Genomic DNA, 22,974 nt, shown 5'->3' with positions numbered 1-22,974 from the left:
AATACACAATATGGCTCCCCCCATGTGGTCAAAGATCCTGCCCCTATGTGGACACAAGATGGCCAGCAGGGGAGGGCATATGGGAGGGACCAGGCCTGCAAGGGACCGCAGCTGAAGGTGATCAACCCTGCAGGGGAGGGCAGTTAGGGTTGACCAGGCCAGCAGAGGAAGGAAGTTGGGGGTAAATGGGCTGGCAGGGGAGCAGTGAGACATCAATCAGGCTGGCATGGGAGTGGTTAGGGGGTGATCAGGTTGGCAGGCAGAAGCAGTTAGGGGCAATCAGGAAGGCAGACAGGGGAGCAGTTGGGAGCCAGCAGTCCTGGATTGTGAAAGGGATGACCAACTGCCCTTTTAGGCCCAATCCCACCAGACTTCCCTCGAGGAGTCCCAGATTGGAGAGGGTGCAGGCTGGGCTAAGTGACACCTCCCCCACCAGGCCCTGTGCACTGGGCCTCTAGTGTATATATAAAATGTAAGAATATTATTGATTTATGAGGTGGAAAGTAACATTCTGACCTACAGGGACCTCCATATGCTCTATAAAGAAATTGTATTAAAATTGAATTCTTATTACTTTATTTTATTTTTTAAAAGGTATTACAAATAGTACTACATATATCTCCTTTTTCCCCCCACTGACTTTCCCCCAGCCTCCCCTATCCCCTGGCACATCATGCCCTCACCTCCCCCCTCCCCCCCCATCATCCTGTGTCCATTAGTTGTGCTTATATGAATGCGTACAAGTCTTTCAGTTGATCTCTTTCCCCCCAACACTCCACAGCCTTCCTGTTGTAATTTGACAGTCTGTTCGGTATTTCACTGTCTCTGAATCTATCTTTTTATCCATTGGGTTATAATACTCTTTATTTTCCATAAATGAGTGAGATCGTATGGTATTTTTCTTTCATTGTCTGGCTTATTTCACTTAGGATAATGCCCTCCAGATCCATCCATGCTGCTGCAAATGGTAAGAATTCCTTCATATATATATATATATATATATATATATATATATATATATATATATATATGGCAGCATAATATTCCATTGTATAGATGTACCACAGTTTTTTAATCCACTCATCTGCTGATGGGCAATTAGGCTATTTCCAAATTTTAGCTATGGTGAATTGTGCTGCTATGAACACAAGGATGCATATATCCTTTCTGAATGGTGTTTCTAGTTTCTTGGGATATATTCCTAGAAGTGGGATTCCTGGGTCAAATGGTAGTTCCATTTTCAATTTTTTGAGGAAACTCCATACTGTTCTCCACAGTGGCTGCACCAGTCTGCATTCCCACCAGCAGTGCACGAGGGTTCCTTTTTCTCTGCATTCTCACCAGCACTTGTTATTTGTTGATTTGTTGATGATTTCCATTCTGACAGGTGTGAAATATTACCACATTGTTATTTTGATTTGCATCTTTTAGATAATTGGTGACTTTGAGCATGTTTTCATATGTCTCTTGGTCTTCCTTCTGTCTTCTTTTGAAAAGTATCTATTTAGGTCCGTTGCCCATTTTGTTTTTATTGGATTATTTATCTTACTTTTATTAAGTTTTATGAGTTCCCTGTAAATTTTGAAGATTAAACCTTTATCAGTGATAACATTTGCAAATATGCTCTACCATCCAGTGGGCTTTCTTGTTGTTTTCTTGATGGTTGCTTTTGCTGTGCAAAAGCTTTTCATTTTTATGATGTCCCATTTGTTTATTTTCTCTTTAGTTTCCATTGCCCTAGGAGCAGTATGGGTGAAGAAATTGCTTCTGTACATATCTGAGATTTTGCTGCCTGTGGATTCCTCTAGTATTTTTATGGTTTCCTGTATTATGTTTATGTCCTTTATCCATTTTGAGTTTATTTCTGTGTATGGTGTAAGTTCGTGGTCTAGTTTCATTGTTTTACATGTATCTTTCCAATTTTCTCAACACCATTTATTGAAGAGACTTTTTTGACTTCATTGTATGTTCATGCCTCCTTTGTCAAATATTAATTGAGCATAGTGGTTTCAGTCTATATCTGGGTTCTCTATTCTATTCCATTGGTCTATATGTTCTTGTGCCAGTACCAGGCTGTTTTGAGAACAGTGGCTTTGTAATACAGCTTAAAATCTGATATTGAGATCCCACCTACTTTGTTCTTCTTTCCCAAATTCTTAGTACTTTAAAAGGACTATTGTCTGAATGCTTTAAAAAGGCTGATATATAAATGTGTGAAAATTAATATAAATATTTATATTGTTTGCTATAATAAATTGTTATCTGTTTCAAATTCATTGCAATCTATCCATTTGTTTTTAATTTGGATCAGCTAGCTGAATATGCAGAGTTCTGGCACTAGGTGTCAGCAAAATATTAAATTGGAATCATCCACCTCTGCTTTTTTATTTTTAAAGTTTTTATAACAATAAAAATATAGTTCCTGGATTTTAAGGTAAAGAAGACAACACACTTCCTTGCTGCTGTAACAACGTCAGTGGGAGAAAGACTATTGTTACTGCTTGAAGTGAATTCCTTAAGGAGATCACCATGGCTCAAAGAAATGTCTTGGTTTGACCTTCAGCTTTGAATGGTCTAGAATTCTATTTTGTGTCACCCAGAACTATGAGGGATTGGAAGTTTGCAGGTGAGGGTGGAGGAGTGAGTCCAATGCAGTGAACCAGTTCCTCAAGTTCTACATGCAAAATTATTTTACACAGAGAAATCTAATTTTGAAGCTGATCACAGCACTTGTGTTAACTCAGTGAATGCTCTTCCTATGGGGACAAGATAAACAAAATTACTTTAAAGGATCACTTTGAGAGCCTAAGGAGTTGGCTGGTCTTTACATATTATTTTCTATATATAGTGTATCATTGCTTTTTCTTTTAATCTTCAGAACTTTACCACCATCCACCATTTATGGAAAACAGAACTTTGGATGTTATCCTCAACTCTTCCTTCATCCTAGCTTCCCATAACTAAACCACTACCAAATCCTCCCAAATTTATCTCCCTACATCTGTCTCATCCTATGCCTGCTTCTGCTGCAGTCTTCAAAATCTCAATAAATGGCAATTCTGGGTTTCTAGTGGCTCAGGACAAACCCTTGCAGTTACCCGTGAGTCTTCTGTTTCTCTCACGCCCCATCTGATCCATGTGGAGAAACAGAAGGTCTACCTTCATAATTCAGTTGACCCTTGGATTTGAACTATATGAATCCACTTATATGCAGGGTTTTTTTTTTTTTCCTTTTTTAAAATAAATACTTGTGTTGTTCTCAATATTTGGTCTGGAACCTGTGGGTGCTAAAGGCCAGTTGTATGCAATGATCTATGCCAATTTACATAGGGGATTTGAACATATGTGGATTTGGGAATCTGAGGAGTGGTCCTGAAACCAATCCCCAACAGATACCGAGGGACAACTTAAATTTGGGGGAAGACAAAACTTATACTTGCTTTTCTTTTCTTTTTTAAAAATATATATTTTATTGATTTTTTATAGAGAGGAAGGGAGAGGGATAGAGAGCTAGAAACATCGATGAGAGAGAAACATTGACCAGCTGCCTCTTGCACACCCCCTGCTGGGGATGTGCCCGCAACCAATGCACATGCCCTTGACGGGAATCGAACCTGGGACCCTTCAGTCTGCAGACCAATGCTCTATCCACTGAGCCAAACCGGTTTCAGCTATACTTGTTTTTCAAATGTCCGGGTGTTGGCTCCCCCTAACTTCCATCTGGCTAAAGGGTCAACTGTATATCCAAAATTTGATCACTTCTTAGCACCTCCACTGCAATGAATCTGGTTCAAGAAACCATTTTCACTTGCTTGGAGTATAGCTGTAATATACTAACTGCTCTTGCTTATTGCTACTCTACTCCCTATTTTGTATATTTTCAACACAGTAGCCATAGTAATCCTTTTATATCCACAAAACCCTCCAGTAATTTGCTCAAAGTAATCTCAAAGTCCTTACGGTTGTCTAGACAGATATGGTTAAACACTAGAGAAGCTCTTTAAAATTGTGAATATCAAATAGGGAACCCCTGCATATAAAATCCTATCTAAAAAAAACCCTGCATACATTTAAGTTATAACCAATAGCTTGTCAGAGTTAACTCCAAATATGTGAGAAATATTATCCTCTTTCCTTGTGGTTTTAGGTCTGGACCTTGCTGAGTAAATAGACATAAAATGATAGGATATAAAATATATTTAACTGGAAGTAATCTCTGTTACTGACAATTGTGGTCGTTCTGTCCCAAAGCTGAGCAGAGCTCCATCTTGTCTGGGTTTGTAGTTGTCCCATTTACTTATACAAAACAACAAGAGTTTGCTGGAAGATCAAGTTTTATATGCATTTTTAAAAAATGGTGAGGCAGGGGCTCTGGCTGCTGAGAGGCAAGTATATGTTGGAAATCTGGGGTCTAGGCCAGGAACCTTTAAAAAAAAGTTTTATATGCATTTAAAAATTATAAAAGGCTATAACACTTCCATTTCAACTTTAAAAATTTTTGTCTAGAAGGCCCTACATGATCTGGCTTCTCCAAGATGATACCAACTTTTGTGGTTACTGTGCCATCTGTCTGGAAAGTTCTTTCCCCAAAAGCATATTGCTTCCTTCCTTTCCTTAGCTCTTGTACTCATAAGCTGCTTCTGTAGCGAGACTACTCAATATAAAATTGCATCTCCTTAATACAGTGCCTTCGATCCCTGTTACTTGTTTCATTTTTTTGTTTGTTCTCAATAACACTTATCCTATTCTAATACACTATATGTTTTAAGTAGGAATTTTATGTAATATATTTCCCTATGAGGACAGAGATTATTGTTAGTTTTGTTCACTGCATATTCCAGTACCTAGAACAGTGCCAGCAATATACTGTTAAAAAGTGATGAATTGATTAAACTGCTTATGCTATTCTAAACATATGATATTTCTTTCCCATGTGTCTCTTTTTATGTTATTACTTCTGCCCAGAAGGCTTTTTACTCTCTATTTTTTCCTATGGATTTCTTGTCAGCATTATTTTTAGAAAATATTTAGTAAGATATAATTCACATCACATAGTTCACCCATATAAAATGTACAATTTAATGCTATTTATTATATCCACAGAGTTGTACAGCTATCACCACAGTCAAATTTTGAACATTTATCACCTCAAAAAGAAACCCTTTAGCTGCTGCCCTACTATCCTCCTATTTTCCCCATCCCTAAGAAATCACCAATCTGCTTTATGTCTCTATAGATTTACCTATTCTGGGCATTAATTATAGATAGAATCATAGTTTTAAAAAAGTGGTCTTTTGTGACTGGCTTTTTTCACTTAACATAATCTTTTCAAGGCTCATCCATGTGATAACATTTATATCAGTACTTCTTTCCTTTTCATGGCCAAATAATATTCTTGTGTTGATATACTATACTACATTTTGTTTATCAATTCATAAATTAATGGACATTTGGATTATTTCCACCTTTTTATATTATAAATAATGCTGTTATAAACATCTGTGTTCATGTTTTTGTGTGGACATATACTGTATTTTCATTTCTCTTGAGTATATATAGGAGTAGAATTGTTATGTCATATGATCACTCTAGATGTAACTATTTAAAAAAACTACTAGACTCTTTTCCAAGTGTCTGTGCCATTTTACATTCCCATGAACAGTGTATAAGTGTTCTAGTTTCTCTTCATCCCCTCCAACATTTGTTACTGTCTGACATTTTAATGCTAGCCATCATAGTAGTCATGATATGGTATCTTGTCATTTTGATTTGTATTTCCCTGGTGGCTAATGTTTCCATGTGCTTATCAGTCATTTGTATATCTTGTTTGGAGAAATGTTTATTGAGATACTTTTTTAATTTTCAAATTTCATTATTGGTATTTTTATTATTGAGTTGTTAATAGTTCCTTATATATTCCAGATACAAGTTTCTTCACAACATATGATTTGCAAATATTATCTCTTATTCTATAGGTTATTTTTCTACTTTCTTTATTTTTTCTTTTTATTGAATTTATTGGGGTGACATGGGTTAACAAAATTATACAGGTTTCAGGTGCAGAATTTCAAAACACATCATATACACATTGTGTTGTGTGTTCACCACCCCAAGTGAAAGTCTCCTTCCATCGCCATTCATCCTCCCTAAACCCTCCTCAACCTTTCCCTACCTCTCCTCCCCTTGAAAATCACCACACTGTTTTCTGTGTCCATAAGTTTCCCCCCTCTTTTTTGCTCAATCCCTCTACCCCCACAACACAACTTCTCCACAACCTACACAGCTTTCAGCCTTATTTCTATCTATGAGTCTGTCTCTATTTTGTTTGTTCACCAAGATTTGGAAACAGCCCAAGTGTCCATCAGTAAATGAATGGATAAAAAAGTCATGGTATATTTACGCAATGGGAAACTACTCAGCCATAAAAATAAGGAAATCTTACCCTTTGTGACAGGATGGATGGACCTGGAGAGTATTATGCCAAGTGAAATGAGCTAACTAGAGAAAGACAAGTATCATATAATTTCACTGAAATGTGGATCTAATGAACAAAATTATCTACTTTCCTGATAGTTTCTTTTGAAGTGCAAAAGATTTTTATTTATCTATATTTTCTTTGTTTGCTTGTGCTTCTGGTATCATACCTAAAAATGCTTTGCCAAATCCAAGGTCATGAAGATTTAACCTATGCTTTCCTCTAAGAGTTTTATAGTTTTATCTCTTCCAATTAGGTCTTTGACCCATTTTGAGTACATTTTTATATCGTGTGAGTCAAAGGTCCAATTTCATTCTTCTATATGTGGCAAACGAGTTGTTCGAGCACGATTTGTTGAAAAGATTAACATGATCATAATGGCCAGTTTGCTGAAAAAGATATGCTAAGATAATCCAATGGTTCTCAAAATGTCATCACCATAGCAGTAGCATTATTTCTTAGAAATGCAAAGTCTCAGATCCCAAGGCAGATTTATTGAATCAGAAACTCAATGGGTGAGTGCATCGATCTATGTGGTAATAAGCTCACCAGGGATTCTGATGCAAGATCAAGTTTGAGAACCATGGCAAGTCAAATCAACTGATAAAGCACATACACATAATGAGTATCTATTTTATGGCTCATCTCCATTTTCCCCTTATACTGGTCAGGCCAAGAAATCCTAATCATTCAACTTCTTGAACATTTTCTGCATCCATTTGCCTTCACCTCTTCTGATTCTCACTATCTTAGTTAAGGTTCTCATCACCTCATACTGCAAGACCCTTCTTATTCTCCTCTCCACGTCTAGCATTGTCTCTTCCGGGTCAACCCAAGATTCCTGGAATATTGTTCTGAAAAACTACTTATACATGTCAGTCAGTGCCCTACTGAAAAAAATAAGTGATAATGGCTTCATGCTTCCAAGGTGAAACACACATTCTTCAATTGGGCATTTGAAGATCTCCTTAATTTGGTTCAAAAATGACTTTAAAACTTTTTTATTTATAAATCCTCTACAGGAACACCTCAATTAACTAAATTATTCCTTACATATACCATGAGATGTTTTGCTTCTGTACTCTTCACTTTTCCAACGCCTCTTATCTTGTACTCACCACCTCTCCCACTTAACCCTCTTTATCCCCTGGGGTTTAGCTTAGATGTCTTCTTGTGAATGCTGCATCCATTTGTGGCCCGAAGAAGGGGCTGCATACAAATGGATACACTAGACAAGAAATATAAATTTAGAAGGCTGATAACTTCCCTCTCATAGAAAAGCTCTCTGAAAGCCCAGACCCATCATCTTTTATTTACTTGAATACACATTTGCCTTTTAGGAATGCAAACAGGCATGTCATAGGTAAAGTTTGGTAAACAGTAAAAGGATTATCAGGTTAGGGGATTGTCTTCAGCCATTTGGCCAGCAACAGGGTAATATAATGCTGATTTTCAGCCCTGTTGAATATCAAAGTAGATCAGCCTTCTGATTTCTTGCATTTATATGTTAACTGCTGTTGGTCTTTGCCTCCAGCATTTTCTCTTTCAAAATGTCTTCCTAGGTGCTTCAGAAAAGGTTAGGTGTCCCACCTCTGTGATCCCATACAACATTTTACTTCCACACTGTATTTTAATTGTGTGTTTGTCTGTCTCCTTCTCTAATGTGTAAAGTCCCCAGTGGCAGAAACTTTGTTCATAAACTCAACAAATATTTATTGAACATTGCTCTCTGCCAGGCATGTATCCCCAGCACCTAAGAGGCATTAAAAATTTTTAATGGATTAAAATGAGGTTCATCCTTGCCCCTCCAGCCTTGCTCCTATAAACCATGGGTAGGATGGGAATGCATTTTTGGACATTTAAAATGACATCTAAGGGCAAGTAAGTGGTGTAAAAGATGCAAGAGCCATGGATATAATAACAAAAGGAAGGAAGCTTGTACTCATCTCATACAGTGTGCCAGGTACCTTATTGGAAAGAAGCCTTTTATTTTCTCCCTATCTATTATGTTAATTTGCAAACTAAAATTAAATATGTGCAAATAAAGAGAATTTAGCTCGAAAAAGTATATCTTTTTTGGCACATATTTGTGTGTCAGAATAGGTAAATGTTTCATATTAAGATTGGGAAAAGGTCCTTTTGGTGTGAACTTGGTTCAACTAGTCATAATTTATAGAAATATTATAAGTCTTTCCCCTCACCTCTTACCCTATTCTTCCCTCTATCTAACCTTAATTAATTAACTAAAAATTAATTAGTTAATTGGGAAAGCATTTGACATAGGAAAAGTTATCAATAAGTTAAAATGGGGATTCCAAATGTTTTCAAATAGCCTGGAAAGTTCAGCATTTTTCAGAGTGATCAGGAAACACTGTACTATGAACAGGATTCTAGATTCATCTATAGTTAAGGTAAAAGTTTCTAAACAAGGGGCCGTGGATCCTTAAAGACTTGAAAATTCACAAAAAAAAAAAAGAAAAAAAAAAGAAAGAAACCTTGCCTGTGCACAATAAGTAAATCTAATATATACATATAATTTTAATATTTTATTGTTAACACTATTACAGCTGTCCCCATTTCCCACCTTTTTGCTACCCTATAACAAGCCCTCACTTCCACATTATTGTCTGTGTCCATGGGCTATGCATACATGCATATATGTTTTTTTTTTGGTTAATCTCTTCCATGCTATTTTGATGAATAAAATGGAAACTCATGTGCTTTTACAAATAAATTTTTTTTATTACTAAAGTAATACATGTTAACTGTAGAAAGCTATATACTTCAAAAGAAAGAACACGAAGTTCACTTAAAATTCTACTACCCATAGTTAACCACAGTTAGATATATTTTGAATAAAGTTTTATTTAAAATACATTTAGATTACAGAAAAACTGTGAAGATCATACCGTTTCCTTACAACACATGCCCATTTCTCTATTATTAACATCTTACATCAGTATGGTACACTTGTTATAATTAATTAATCTATATTAATTCATTATTATTAATAGAAGAACAAATTTATTCAAATTTTCTTAATTTTTGCCTAATGTCCTTTTTCTTAAAAAAAAATGTTTTTATTGATTTTTTTTTAGAGAGGAAGGGAGAGAGATAGAGAGATAAAAACATCAATGATAGAGACCTAAATTGGCTGCTTCCTGCACACCCCTACTGGGGAATGAGCCCACAATCTGAGCATGTGCCCTGACCAGGAATCAAACAAGGGAGCTCTTGGTTTATGGGTCAATGCTCAATCAATGAGCTACACTAGCCCAGCTGCCTAATGTCCTTTTTTCTGTTCCAAGATCTCATCCATTATATTTAGTTGCCACATTACATTTATTTTTAGAAATTACATTTATTTTTAAAAATTACTTATTTATTAAGTTGATTGGGGTGACATTGGTCAACATGAACATATGTTTCAGGTGTGGGTTTCTATGTTATAAGATCTGTATACTGCACCGTGTGCCCACCACCCAAAGTCAAATCTTCTGTCACTTTATATTATGATACCGTAACCTTCTCTCTTCATCCGCTTCCCTCTGGCAATCACCACACTACTATTTATGTTCCTGACTTTCAGTTTTATATCCACATATGAGTGAAATCATATACTTCTTAGCTTTTTCTGACTGACATTTTAGTTAGAATAATGTTCTCAAGGTCCATTCATGTTGTTGCAAATGGCGCTAGTTCATCCTTTCTAATGGCTGAGTAGACCTTATGTTCCTTTTAGCTGTGACAGTTCATGACTTTGTTTTTTATGACATTAAGAGTTTTAAGGAGTACTGGTATTTGTAGAATGTCCATTAGTGGGATTTACCTGATGATTTTATTTTTTGGGGAGGAAAACTACAGAAGTAAAGTGCCATTTTCATCACACCATATCAAGATTACTATATTTAAGATATATCTAAATCTAGATCTAAACATCTAATTATATTGTTCATACTGTTTTATACCATGCTTTTTCATATGAATGTCTATTATTAAACCCTTCCAGATCATTAAGAGCAGTATATAATTATCTATAAGTTCATTTTTAAATTTTAATGACTTCAAAGGAACATTTTGTCCCATGGTTTTCTTCAAAAGATAGATTTCCTGGCCCGGGGAGCGTGGCTCAGTGATTGAGCATACACGTATGTACCAGGAGGTCCTTGGTTCATTTCCTGATCAGGCTACATGCCCTGGTTGTGGCCTCAATCCCCAGTGGGGGGCATATAGGAGGAAGCTGATAAATATTGATGTTTCTTTCTCATTGATGTTTGTATCTCTCTCTTCTCCATTCCTCTCTCTGTGAAAGCAATAAAAACATACTTAAAAAAGATGAATCCCCTGGATCCAATATCTATTACATATAAGATAGTGAAATTTGTTTATATTATACATGGGTTTTAATTGAAGAATTTCTTTCCTCTATTCTGGTATTGCACATCAAGGGCTCTTGGTTGGGTTGGACTTTGTGAGCTATTTTCATGCACTCATTGAAGTTTTCTTGGATTCAGTGAGATATGATCAGATAAAAGAAAAAAATATATAGAGGTTGGACTAGGTAGGGAATTAAGAAAAGCAGGGGAAGAATCCAATTCAAAGTCACTACCTGGGGTGGTATCAGAATTGAAGTTAAATCTATGATTAAAATTAATTTTTCTTGTATCTAAAAAATAAACTTTTCATGAATTGAAAAAGGACCCCAAACAATTAGATAATTTGGGCTTTAGAGTAACATTTCATTAAATATCAAAATTTTGTTTTTCTAGTTGGACATTTGCCTAACATAATCATAGTATAATCATAGCATTGAAACTAACTTTGTGGTTGAACATAATCCCATATTTTGGGTGTTACTGCCAATTGGATGATATTTACTTACTAATCCATATGGACTGAAGTAAACTAACTGCATTGTTTGTTTACATTTAGATCTGCTTATATTGATCCAAACAAATATGTCATTAATGTCTGCTAACATTATTATTTAAATGAAATGAAGTGTGTATTTTTAAAAACTCTTTATTATTGAAAGTATTACATATGTCTCCTTTTCCCCCCATTGGCTTCTCCCAGCAAAGCCCCCAACCCTCAGCACAGGCCCTGTTCCCCCTGTTGTCTGTGTCCACTATGCTTATATGTGTGTACAGGTCCTTTGGTTGATCTGTTAAGTGTGTATTTTTTATATTTTTAAATTTATTTCAGAGGCGAAGGGAGAAGGAGAGATAGAAACATCAATGATGAGAAAGAATCATTGATTGGTTACCTCCAGCACACCCCCTACTGGGGATCAATCCTGCAACCCAGGCATGTGCCTGGATCAGGAATTGAACTGTGACTTCCTGGTTCATAGGTAGACACTCAACCACTGAGCCACACAGCCTGGGCAAAGTGTGTATTTTTATGGATAATTTTGTTTATATTTTTAAGTATTTGAGACTGACTGGAGAGGTTATAATAGAGTGTCAACTGATTTTTGCCTAAGCATCAAGAAAAGTACATATGTAGTAACATGCTAGGAAATAAGAGGCACATGGGCTTGGATTGGGACCATTATACCAAAGTGTGATTTATTTGCAGCAACAAATCAGAAGTCAAAGGAATTACTGAAATAAGACTATCAACCCATATATGATGTCCAAAGTTCAGGGATCTTACCAGTAGTTTATTCATTCAAATGTGACTGTTAGCTGACTTGGAAGTATGAAGGTCTCAGTTTGAAAACCTGCTCTTACACTAGTACATCAACTCCCTGTGTAACTTAGACTCATCACTTTCTCTTCATGAGTTTCAATCTCCTAAGGCTCTTTCTAGCTCTAATAAACACTCTACGAATTGGTGAACAAAAACGGGGTTCTGTAATAAAACTGAAAAGTCCAGTGACAGTAACCTCACAGTGTGATCTGATAAAAAATTCCTAACTGAGCAGGTGGTGAGTAGTCATGCTGCTGTCATATAACTTTTAGTAAAAGGTTCCTTTTTGTATTAAGTGAGCCCTGTCCATTGTTCTTGTCTTAGACAAATGTCATTTAAGAGGCAAACCAAAAAGATAAGGCAAGAACGTTGTTCATTGTGCATCTCTGTTAACATATATTTGAAATGACAGAGTAATCCCCTTTTTTTTCAGACCTCTTGGAAGTCCTAACCACCCTCTCAGGAGCACATAATCTTATTAATTAGCTTGTAATCCAATTCCCACCTGCCCTTCCCCCATCTTCATTTGATCTTCCTTAACTTTCCTCCTTAATTTCACATGCATAAAAGAAATTGAAAAACTGCCTTTCTACAGAGCATTAGATGTCCTGCTTCCTGGCAATTGTCAGTTTGACTCACATTCATTCTTATAAAACTTCTCTACAAGTTTAGGTGTTTCTTGCATTGATAAATCTATTTTTTTACTCAGTGTGAGGCACTATGCTGGGTACTTTGTGGGAGCCAAAGTTGTATAAGACACTGCTCATATTCTTAAAAATCAAAGTAAGAAGATGAATGACTCCATGAACATTTACCAACAGGACTGAAGAAGGTCACAAATACTAAGGTAGAAATAGAGCACGTAAGTATGGTGACATAATCCCAACAATGAAACAAGGCTCTGACATTTGTCTTAGCTTCAATTCTATTTATGCTCTTCTAAATATCTACCTATGCACTGCTAATATAAAGTAGTATCATTGATTTAAAAATAAAAATAACAGAACTTAGGCATGTGTGTCTTTGAATAATATCCTTTTAAGATTATTCAAAGGTACTTGAAAACTGCCTTCATAGCCTGTGGTACATGTTCAGATGTACTCAGTTGAAATGGGATCCTGGTTACTGGGGAATAAATGAAGTGAAATTAAGCTGGTTGGGAATAGCCAAATGTCATTTAAGAGGCAAATCAAATGGATAAGACAAGTAAGTGATAGAGCTGGACCCTACATTTTGAATTAAAAAAATTAACTATGATGATTAAAAAATGAGATTAGGTTTCTTCAGAGCCTTGTAATTGGCTCCAAAAGTAATTCTTATTTCCAGAAATGTTTTTAGCATCACAAGAATAGATGTTCTCCAAGGGGAAGTACTATTTGCCATACTTAGGAGTTCAAGGTTTGTTTAGTTAGAAATTCCAGCTATGTCATTAACAGTTAAAAATTAACTGTTACAATTAACCTATCCTAGTTACATTTTTGGGAGAAATAACATCTTTCAAGTCTAAAGGAAAAGATTTAAGGTAACACTTACTGAACCTTTTCTCCACTCAGCCATTCAGTAAATGCTAGATGCTGAACTATAATAGATCACGCCTACAGCAATCCCATGTCAAGTAGGCATCATTTCCTCCATTTTGTAGATGCAAAACTGAGGTTCAGGAAAGTTAAGAGGCACATCAATAGAAAGATCTTCTTCAAGTTTGCCAAGAATCATAAAGGAAACCTCCTTCATAGTGTATTTTAGAAGCTTTTGCATGGTAGTTAGCAATGTATGTAGCATTAGTACAATTTACTTTCTCCTTTTTGATGTTGCAATGCTATTTTAATCAACCAGAGTACACCATTGCTTTCATATTTCCTGCCAGACACTGATGTAATGGAAAGAAAATTTTATTTATTTGATACTTCTCAACAATAACCCTATCAAATTTATCAGTCATCTACGAAATGGTTTCCCCTCTTTTGTTGTTTGGCTGGTTTGTTTTATTGAGCTCAAGTCTTTTCACCCATAGTGTATATTCACGTTGGCTCCTGATAAAAGTTCTTTTAAATACACTGAGTGGCCAGTTTATTATGATCTCTAAACACATAATAATCTGGCAACTCAGTGTGTGTGTATATATATGTATTAGAAGCCCATTGCATGAATTTGTGCATGGGTGGGGTCCAGGCAGCCTTGTCAGGGGAAGGGGACATGGGTGGTTGTCCGGCCTGCCTGCTGGTCGAACTCCTGGTCAAGGGAAAATTTGCATATTAACATTTTATTATATAGGATAACACTGAGTGGCCAGATCATCATGCATTCAGAGATCATAATAATCTGGCCACTCAGTGTAGTTTCTAAGTTTCTATATTTCTTCTTACAGCCAAGAAAAATAGTACCCTCCAAACCTAGGCAAAGTAGCTAATTATGCTGAATCTGTATTTTTATCTTTCACATGGGGATAAAAAGTCTTGCCTTACCTTCTCTCTCAGGATTAAGGGACAATCCAAATGCAGTCATGTATTTGAATGAACGTTGAAGAAATATAATACATGATATAAAATGTATAATATTATTTTTTCATATCATTGTGTGATTGACTAACCACTAAAGCAATGTGGATTTGCCTGTAACTTGATATAGGTTCTGGGATGGCTCCAAGGAAGATTTCTTTCTTTGTCTTAGCTCCAGAAAATAGACAGTAGTCATACATTACTAAAGGCCAGGCCCTGAAAGATCTCCTTTGGACAATTAAGCATGGCATGGTCAAAAACATGCAATTATTCTTTGCAACATATACAAATGTCAAATCTTTATGTTGTACAACTGGAACTAAGATAATGTTATATGTTAACTAGTGCCCTGGTGCACAGATCCATGCACATTAAAAGGAAATTAATTAGAAGGTGGCTGGTGGGGCGGAACTGGGCAAGATGGGCTGGACACACCCTAGAACCAACCTCCCTCCATCCCTCTCTGGCCAGCCACACCTGGGGCCATGGATTGAAGGGTGTCTTCGAAGTGAGGGGGGTTCCTCCAGCAGGTAGGGTCCCTCAGCCTGGCCAGCAGGGATCAGGCCAAAACCAGCTCTCCGACATCCCTTGAGAGGTCCCAGATTGTGAGAGGGCAGTTCTCAGGTGACACACTCCAGAATAGAGCTTTCTCCTCTCTGGTCCCGGGGTGTGTCACCTGAGAACCGCCACAGCCACATCACCACAGTTCAGCAGCTCCTGCATTGAGCGTCTGCCCCCTGGTAGTCATTGCTTGTCATAGCTACCAGTCGGATGGTCAGACGGTTGCTTAGCCTTTTATATATATATCATATCTCAATTTTTAAAATGTTTTAAAAATACAAAATATAATTTTGGGTTGAGAAACTTAAAAATAACACACACTATAGATTGTAGCTGTTTCACCAAAAAGATACAGAGTACTGTATAAGATGCTTTTTGCTAGAATGCTTGTGTTCCCCCAAATTCATATTAAGTCCTAATCCCCCAGTGTGGCTGTAATTGAGGTCCTTAAGGTGGGGCTTTGATAAGATTAGTATCCTTATTGGAAGAGACAAGAGAGAGCTTGCTCATTTTCTTTCTCTGCATGAGCAAAGAGGAAAGGCCATCAGAGCACATGGTGGGCCACCCAAGGGTAGAGCTCTCACTAGACACCAACCCTGCTTCTGACACTTTGATCTTTGGATTTCCAGTCTCTAGAACTGTGATAAAATAAATCTGCTGTTTACAAAACAAAAAGACTTGCTTTGTGCTATATTGCAAGCTAATAAAAGTTGAAACTAGCAACAACAAAAAAAAAAGAACAAAACCACATCATTCGATTAGGTTGTTTACATTAATGAACCAAATGAGGACAATTCTCCAAACAGGCAATCCTGCAGAGAGAAACTGATTGGTCTAAACAGGGAAGGAGCAAAATATAGTGTGAGAAGCAGAAAGTCTCCCAGGATTTTCAGCCCTGATTCTTGCCCACTGTTGGAAGGTAGTCATTATTATTGGTAAATTGGTATATTGGTATATTGGTAATATGGTATATTATTTTAAAATATATTTTTATCAATTTCAGAGAGGAAGGGAGAGGGGGAGATAGAAACATCAATGATTAGAGAGAACCATTGATCAGCTTCCTCTTGCACATTCCCCACCAGAGATTGAGCCCACAACCCAGGCATGTGCCCTGACCGAGAATCGAACCTTGACTTCCTGGTTCACAGGTCCATGCTCAACCACTGAGCTGTGCCATATGGGCTCTGGTATATTCTGATCATCAGTTTATTTGACTAAGACAAGAAAAGGGACAGAGAGAATGATGCTTTACTTTTCTCATTGGGTTGCTGTGAAGAGCTATATACACACAAGGAATTCATTAACTCAGCAAATGTTTATTGAGTGCTTATTGTGTACAATGAACAAAGGAAACATTTATCTGTCCTCAAGAAACTGGCAATCTATTAGAGAAAGAATAAAATGTATAATAATAAGAAATGTGAGACAGGCAATCTAAGTGCCAGAGTAGAGATAAATATTATTCTTGCATTCCTGCAAATAAATCAACTAGGACTAGGTGGTGACTGGAATTGATCAAAATGAGAAAATGATCTTTTTGAGACACACTGCTTTAGCATTACATTTACTTTATTCCTTACACTTAATTAATTAAATCAATTTTAATTTGGAAAACATTTATTAATCAACTACTGTGTGCTTTTTCCTTCAATAAAAGCTACAGATATACTGGGAGTTAAAGATGCATGCTCCTGTTTTCAGTGAAATTTACAATTTAGAGAGGAGAAACGAACATGTAAAGACATGAGAAAATGTTGCAGGTGTAATGACTGAAGCAGCACAAAGGAAGCAGAGGTTATCTCTTGTAGGGATAGAGGGAAATCTGGGAAATTTCATGGAGGAGGTATCCTTTGATGCTTGAAGGAGGACTCCCTCAAGCTGACAAGAGGCAAGGAGACAAAGAACCTCTGGCAGAAGGAAGTGCATGAACATAAAGGCAGAGGTGCAGAGAACATGGGGAATAGGGCAATTATAAGTGGTTCTGAGTGACACTACTGGAATGGGCTGTGGGAAGGGAAGAGGCACAGAAAAAAAGATGAAACCACTTTTGTCTTCTTCAAAATTTTGCTCAGATTCAGGCCTATAACCACTCTTCAATCTATGTTGCCATTGTTTTAGAAATAGCTTCAAGTCCTACCTACACAAAGTTAGAAACATCTCTGTTTGCAAAAGTTTTGTTTACAACTATTTTTTACAGATATTTTCCATGTACACATGGTGTTGAATGGCACAACTGGATTTGGGGTGGTGCATTACCATCTATTGCATATTCACGTGAGTTTGTTTAAAAGCTTTCTGCAAGAACTCCTTTTCTTGTTGAAAAAAATAAGAGTCACAAAAATTCAATTAGCCATTCAGGTTTCTAACTCCCTTCTCTCCCTAGTATAATAGTTGTTAGTTCCCTAGCTGTTAGTAGTATCCTGGAATATTTCTCAACGCAAGTCTGCACCTTACATGTTTCCATCCTCCCTCCCCCCTTCAGTGGCTGCACTTACAACATTACCAGGCTGGTGAAGATGGGTTATTCCCCATTTGCTGTGGAACCTATCAGCTATTATGTTACAGTTCACAGGAAGGAATAGTTGGAGTTCCTCAGAAACAGACATGCTAGTTGTGATATATTTATCTCTCAAAATTGGAGAGTCCTTATCTGCTGTTAACTATAGGCTATCTTATATGAGCATTATTCCTGCCTTTTCTACAGGAGCTAGCCTAGTGCAATAGCCATTTGCCATGGAGGAATTCCATTATCTTTCCTTACCACAAGGATATATTCTGTCTGGTGTTTACACTTAAGATGGGGGAAGTTTAATTAAATTCTTTCAAGTGCTAGATTTACTTACACTATCAATTTACTGCTAAACCCACCATTCTTATTTTGGACACAGAGAATAGGACCATATGTCTCAAACTTATCAACTGTTGGCACTTTCAGTAATAGTTTTCTGCTTAGAATCAAAGAAAGACTTGGGTTTTTGAGTTCCTAAAGCCCCCTAGTTAGAAACTTATGGACTATGTGATTTGGAATGGAATTTACTATACACTTTTGTATGTTGGGATATGTTTTGCAATAAATCCAGTATCTTATTTGCAAAATGTCTTAGTGGAAAGTTTGGCGGTTTCTCCAAAGGGTAGTTCTTTCCTCTCATCATTTCTGGGTGAAAACCATGCAAGAATTAGATTAAATAACACCACCATCAATAAATCATCCACATATTTCATCAAGTGAAAGAATACTGGCCTTTGGGGAAAGCTAGAGAAAACAAGTACTACTACACACAATCATTGGCATGGAAATGTGTAAATACAATATAAAGAAAAAGTTGGTAAAATATTTCTGATGCCAGAGATAAATATTTAATAATTCTGTCAAAAAATATTATGGGAAAGCTTCTCCCCTTGAGTTTCAGTTTAGGTGACTAATTTACACATGGAGCACAAGTACATACGCATTTGCACATTTCTCTAAATTATATACAAAATATCTAGTATTTGGATAAGAGCTAAAAAAAAATCCCATCCAAAATCTACTGGGACATGGTACCTGTGCTCAAGTAGCTTATAGTACAATTGAAAAAACGAGACTTTGATACATGGCATCATTAAAGTCAAAGTTTGTAATGAGGATTGAAATGCACATAATTTAGTAAAAATCTGCACAGTACAGACAAGCATCAGAAGTTGTAGGAAGTTAGGAAGAGGAATAAAGGATTAATAGGGAGTTGGAGTTTTGGGGAAAGTTTTATGAAGGATGTATACAATATATGAAGTCTGAAATGCTAGGCACAATTTGGATTCAAGAAAAGAGAGGGAATAAGATATTCTGATTTTAAAAGAAGGAAACAAGAGCAAAGACCTGAGAGAGTGAATATGATGGACAGAAGGTAAAAAAGAGGTCAAGCTGACTAGGATAGAGTATGTGAAAATGTTGGCATGGTAGGGTAAACTCAGACTTGGCAATGCAGGCTTGAGAATTTTGTTTGGTTTCCACAGGCAAAGAAGAGATATCAGGATCCAATGAGCAATGTAGTGACTTGATGAAAGTAGTGTTGTGGGGAAATTAAGCCACAATTTGCAGGATTTCATATAGCCATCCAGACAGCAAATACATCAGCTGAACAGGTACATCCAGCAGTGAGATGACTGTGATAGCTGAGGCTGGCATGACATCAGGCCATGATGAAGACTAGGATCAAGCAGAAAAAATTCACATGGGGAGGACATATAGTTTCAATTAGCAATATGGAAGATTTGAGATGAAACATTCTAATCATTATGAGATCATGTACCCAAAAGAAACTAAGGAGAACAAATAGAGACGGAAGAGTGAGGAACCATTATTATCTGTTTCTTGCTTCTTTGTCCAACCTAATTTATACATGTGACAGTCATATTGAGCTGCTTGTGATTTCCTGAAGTAAATGTTTTCTCACCTTTTCAGGCTTTTGTTCAGAATACTCTTTCTCCCATTTTCCCTGCATGCAATTATTGTAGATAGAATGGCTCCTAAAGTTATCCAGGTCTTAATTCCTGGAACCTATTAATATACTACATTATATAACAAAAGCATCTTTGCAGGTCTAATTAAAGTTAAGGACTTCAAGATAGGGAAAATAATCCTGGATTATCTCGGACCGATCTAATCACAGGAGCCCTTAAAATCAGAGGACTTTCTCCAGCTGGAGTCAGAGAGGTGTGACAGAAGGGGAAATAAGAGATATTTGAAGTGTGAGAGAAATTCTGCCTGTTACATGATTCCATGGCAGGAGGAATAGGGAAACTGAAACATGAAAGTTAAAACAAGGCCAAACAGCGAGGGCACTTTGCAGCCAGCTTGTAGCTAACAAACCATTATCTTTCCCAGCCAAGGACATGAGAGCAAATGGTTAACAACCTCCCTAATGAGAGAATACAGAAAGGGAAGGGGGAAAGAGGAAAGGAAAAGGGGAGTTTTACTCCCTAAGCAGAAAAGCCAGTAGTCTCAAGGCTTGGCAAGATAAAGTTGCCAGGTGCTTCTCATGAATTCTAGGAAGGCCACACAAAGTGAAGGGAAAAAAAGACCTTGAGAATTAATATGCACTAAAATAGTCAGCAGAAGAATTTTGAGACCTATAGACAGGAGGGCATATAATTTTCCCAGACCCCCACCCAACCTGTCTGTGCTTTATAAGCCATATGTATAGGTTTGCATGCTTTGCTTTTTCAATAAAGATACATGCTTTGTTTTAGTAAGTTGTTTTTTCACAACACAGTCAAGTTCTTTCCTATAAATTCATTTCTATGAGAATACAAGGATTGAGGTTGGAAACAGCCCACCCCTTCTGACTCAAGGGGATGTCCAGTAACACCTCTCTGGTGTCCGTGAGAGGTGCCTATAACAAAGCAACTGTTGCTAGAAGGAAGCCATATGGATATCAGTGGAAGGAATGATGGCCTCTGGGAGCAAACACTGGCCTCTGGCATGCAACTAAATTTGGCAATGAACCTGAATGAGCTTGGAAGTGAGTTTATTTCCAGAGCTCCAGAAAGGAATACATCTGCTGATAACTTGTTTGACCTTATGAGACTCAAGGCATAGGAAACAGCCAAGCCACCCTACAGCCAGATTTCTCATCTATAGAACTAGGAAATAATACATGGATGTTGTTTTATGGTAACCAATTTGTGGCAATTTGTTATGGCAGCCATAGAAAACTAATACAGCACACTTTTCACCTCAAACATATTTCCAAAAAGGTTTCCCTTTGCTCCTCTTCTGATCTCCCATACCACCCAATTAATCCCTGTATAATGACAAGAATGACAGTGTTTGATGCCATTGGCTGTATAACTATGTCCTTCCTTAAGTAGTGAGTGCCTTGAAGTATTGAACCATATCTTATTAATTTCTGTATTGATAACACTTAGCACAGTGTCTTGTAGCAAATGCTGAATTAAATATTGAGGTAGAAAAAGAAGGAAAATAGAAAGAGGAAAAGCTGGCTGAAAGAGAAATAAAGGATGAAAGGAAATGGAATGGCAGCCAATAATTGTTGAGTCTGTAGGGCTTAGGAATAGTTTGGTGGTATGGTGGCTAGAGATGAAGGCTAAATAAATAAATAAATAAATGATAAAAGGAAACTTAAGGGTTAGAAAACATACTAACAATAAATAAGTTTAGAAGACTCTGGAAAGGCTTAAAAATGTCAGCTAATAAGTCTGCCCACCAGTGACTAAGCTCCACTTTTATGCAGCACAATTTCCAATATATTTTTTAGTTCTTCACCTCTAAATATAAATGGATATCCAAAAGTCACTATTCATTTGAAAGAAAACTTCCATTTGAGAGAGGCCAACACAAAGAAAAAACAGATTGAAACAAACAAGACAGTGTAGAGAACAAAAATGTCTATAAAACAATAATATTCTTAAAGAAATAAGAAAAGATATTGCCTCACTAAAACAAGATCATGATTATATAAAAGAAAGAATAATCAAAGAACAAAACGCTCCTGAAAAATTAAAATATAATACAAAAATTTCAGTAACCAGGTTTGAAGATGAAGTTGACAAAATCACACATCCTATATAATAAAACCCTAATATGCAAATTGACCAAACAGTGGAATGACCAGTCGCTATGGTGTGCCCTGACCACAAGGGGGCATATGCTCAATGCAAGACCTGTCCCTTGGTGGCCAGTGCACTTCCACAAGTGGAGTGCCACTCAGCTTCACAGCTGGCAAGCCCAGAGGTGGTGGCGGGAGCCTCTCCCACCTCCACTGAAGGTGGGTAGTAAGGAGTGAGGGGTCTCAGACAGTGAGAGCCCCAGACTGAGAGAGATAACTGGGGAGATTGACCCTAAGCCAGCAGGTGGACATCCCCTGAGGTATATCATGCCCTAGGCCTCCAGTAAGAAGAGCAAAAGGAGTGTTTTCATTTATCAAAATTGCTTGAATGCTTACTATATGTCAGGTACTGTTCTAGGCTCTTGGAATATATTATGTCAACAACAAACTGACAAAAATTCCCTGTGCCTGTGTAGCTTATATTTTGGTGGACAATATGATAATGAAGAAAAGTAGAACAATCCAATCCATAAATTATCAAATAGGACTGTCCAGAAAGAAAACAGAAAATGGTGGTAGCAAATTATCAATCCAAAATACTTTCCCAGCTCTGTAGGACTTGAGTTTTCAGATTTAAAGAGCTCACCAAGAGCCCAGCTAAAGAGCACTGTGAGTTTTCATAACATTGGGGATAAAGAGAAGAACCTGAAAAGTTAATGAGAGAAAAATATGTCACATACAAATTATTTGACTTTACAATAGCAAAATTAAAGGCTGGAGGAGAATTGGGTGGAGAATTGGGTGATGCCTTCAAAATTCTGAATAACTGATTATTTTCAACCAAGTATTTTCTCTTTATCTAAGTGATTAATCAAATAAGAGGATAGGATAACATTATTTTCAACCAAGAATTTTATCTACACCTAAGTTATTAATCAAATCATAGGGCAGAATAACCCTTACTCTGAAGGGAATGCACAATCAAAACAAGGTTATAAACCAAGAAAGAGAATCACAAGACATGGAGTTTATCCAGTGGAAAGGTGAAAGGAATTTAGAGAAAGCAAATGGTTCAGATTGGAGAAGACCAGAGATCCCCAGAAAGGACATTTCTAGAGAGAAAAAGCCTCAAAATTCAAATAAAGCCAAACAACAACAAAACTCAGAGATCATCTGAAAGCTTTGCTCATGTGAC

The 22,974-nt window shown here is 36.9% G+C and overlaps 1 long non-coding RNA gene across 1 annotated transcript; it reads right to left on the bottom strand.

Annotated features, from left to right (window-relative positions):
* Positions 1 to 10,061: 10,061 nt before the first annotated feature.
* On the bottom strand, positions 10,062 to 14,190 carry LOC118721982. The gene is made up of 3 exons (XR_004988865.2): positions 14,178 to 14,190; positions 14,077 to 14,078; positions 10,062 to 10,201 (listed from the first exon to the last, which is right to left on the bottom strand). It is a non-coding gene; the product is annotated as an uncharacterized LOC118721982 (long non-coding RNA).
* Positions 14,191 to 22,974: the final 8,784 nt, after the last annotated feature.

Source organism: Pipistrellus kuhlii, unplaced genomic scaffold (genome assembly GCF_014108245.1).
Source record: "Pipistrellus kuhlii isolate mPipKuh1 unplaced genomic scaffold, mPipKuh1.p scaffold_m20_p_19, whole genome shotgun sequence".
Classification (NCBI taxonomy): Eukaryota; Metazoa; Chordata; class Mammalia; order Chiroptera; family Vespertilionidae; genus Pipistrellus; species Pipistrellus kuhlii.
The sequence above is the reverse complement of the archived record's forward strand: the minus strand, read 5'-3'. Positions and strand labels throughout refer to the sequence as shown.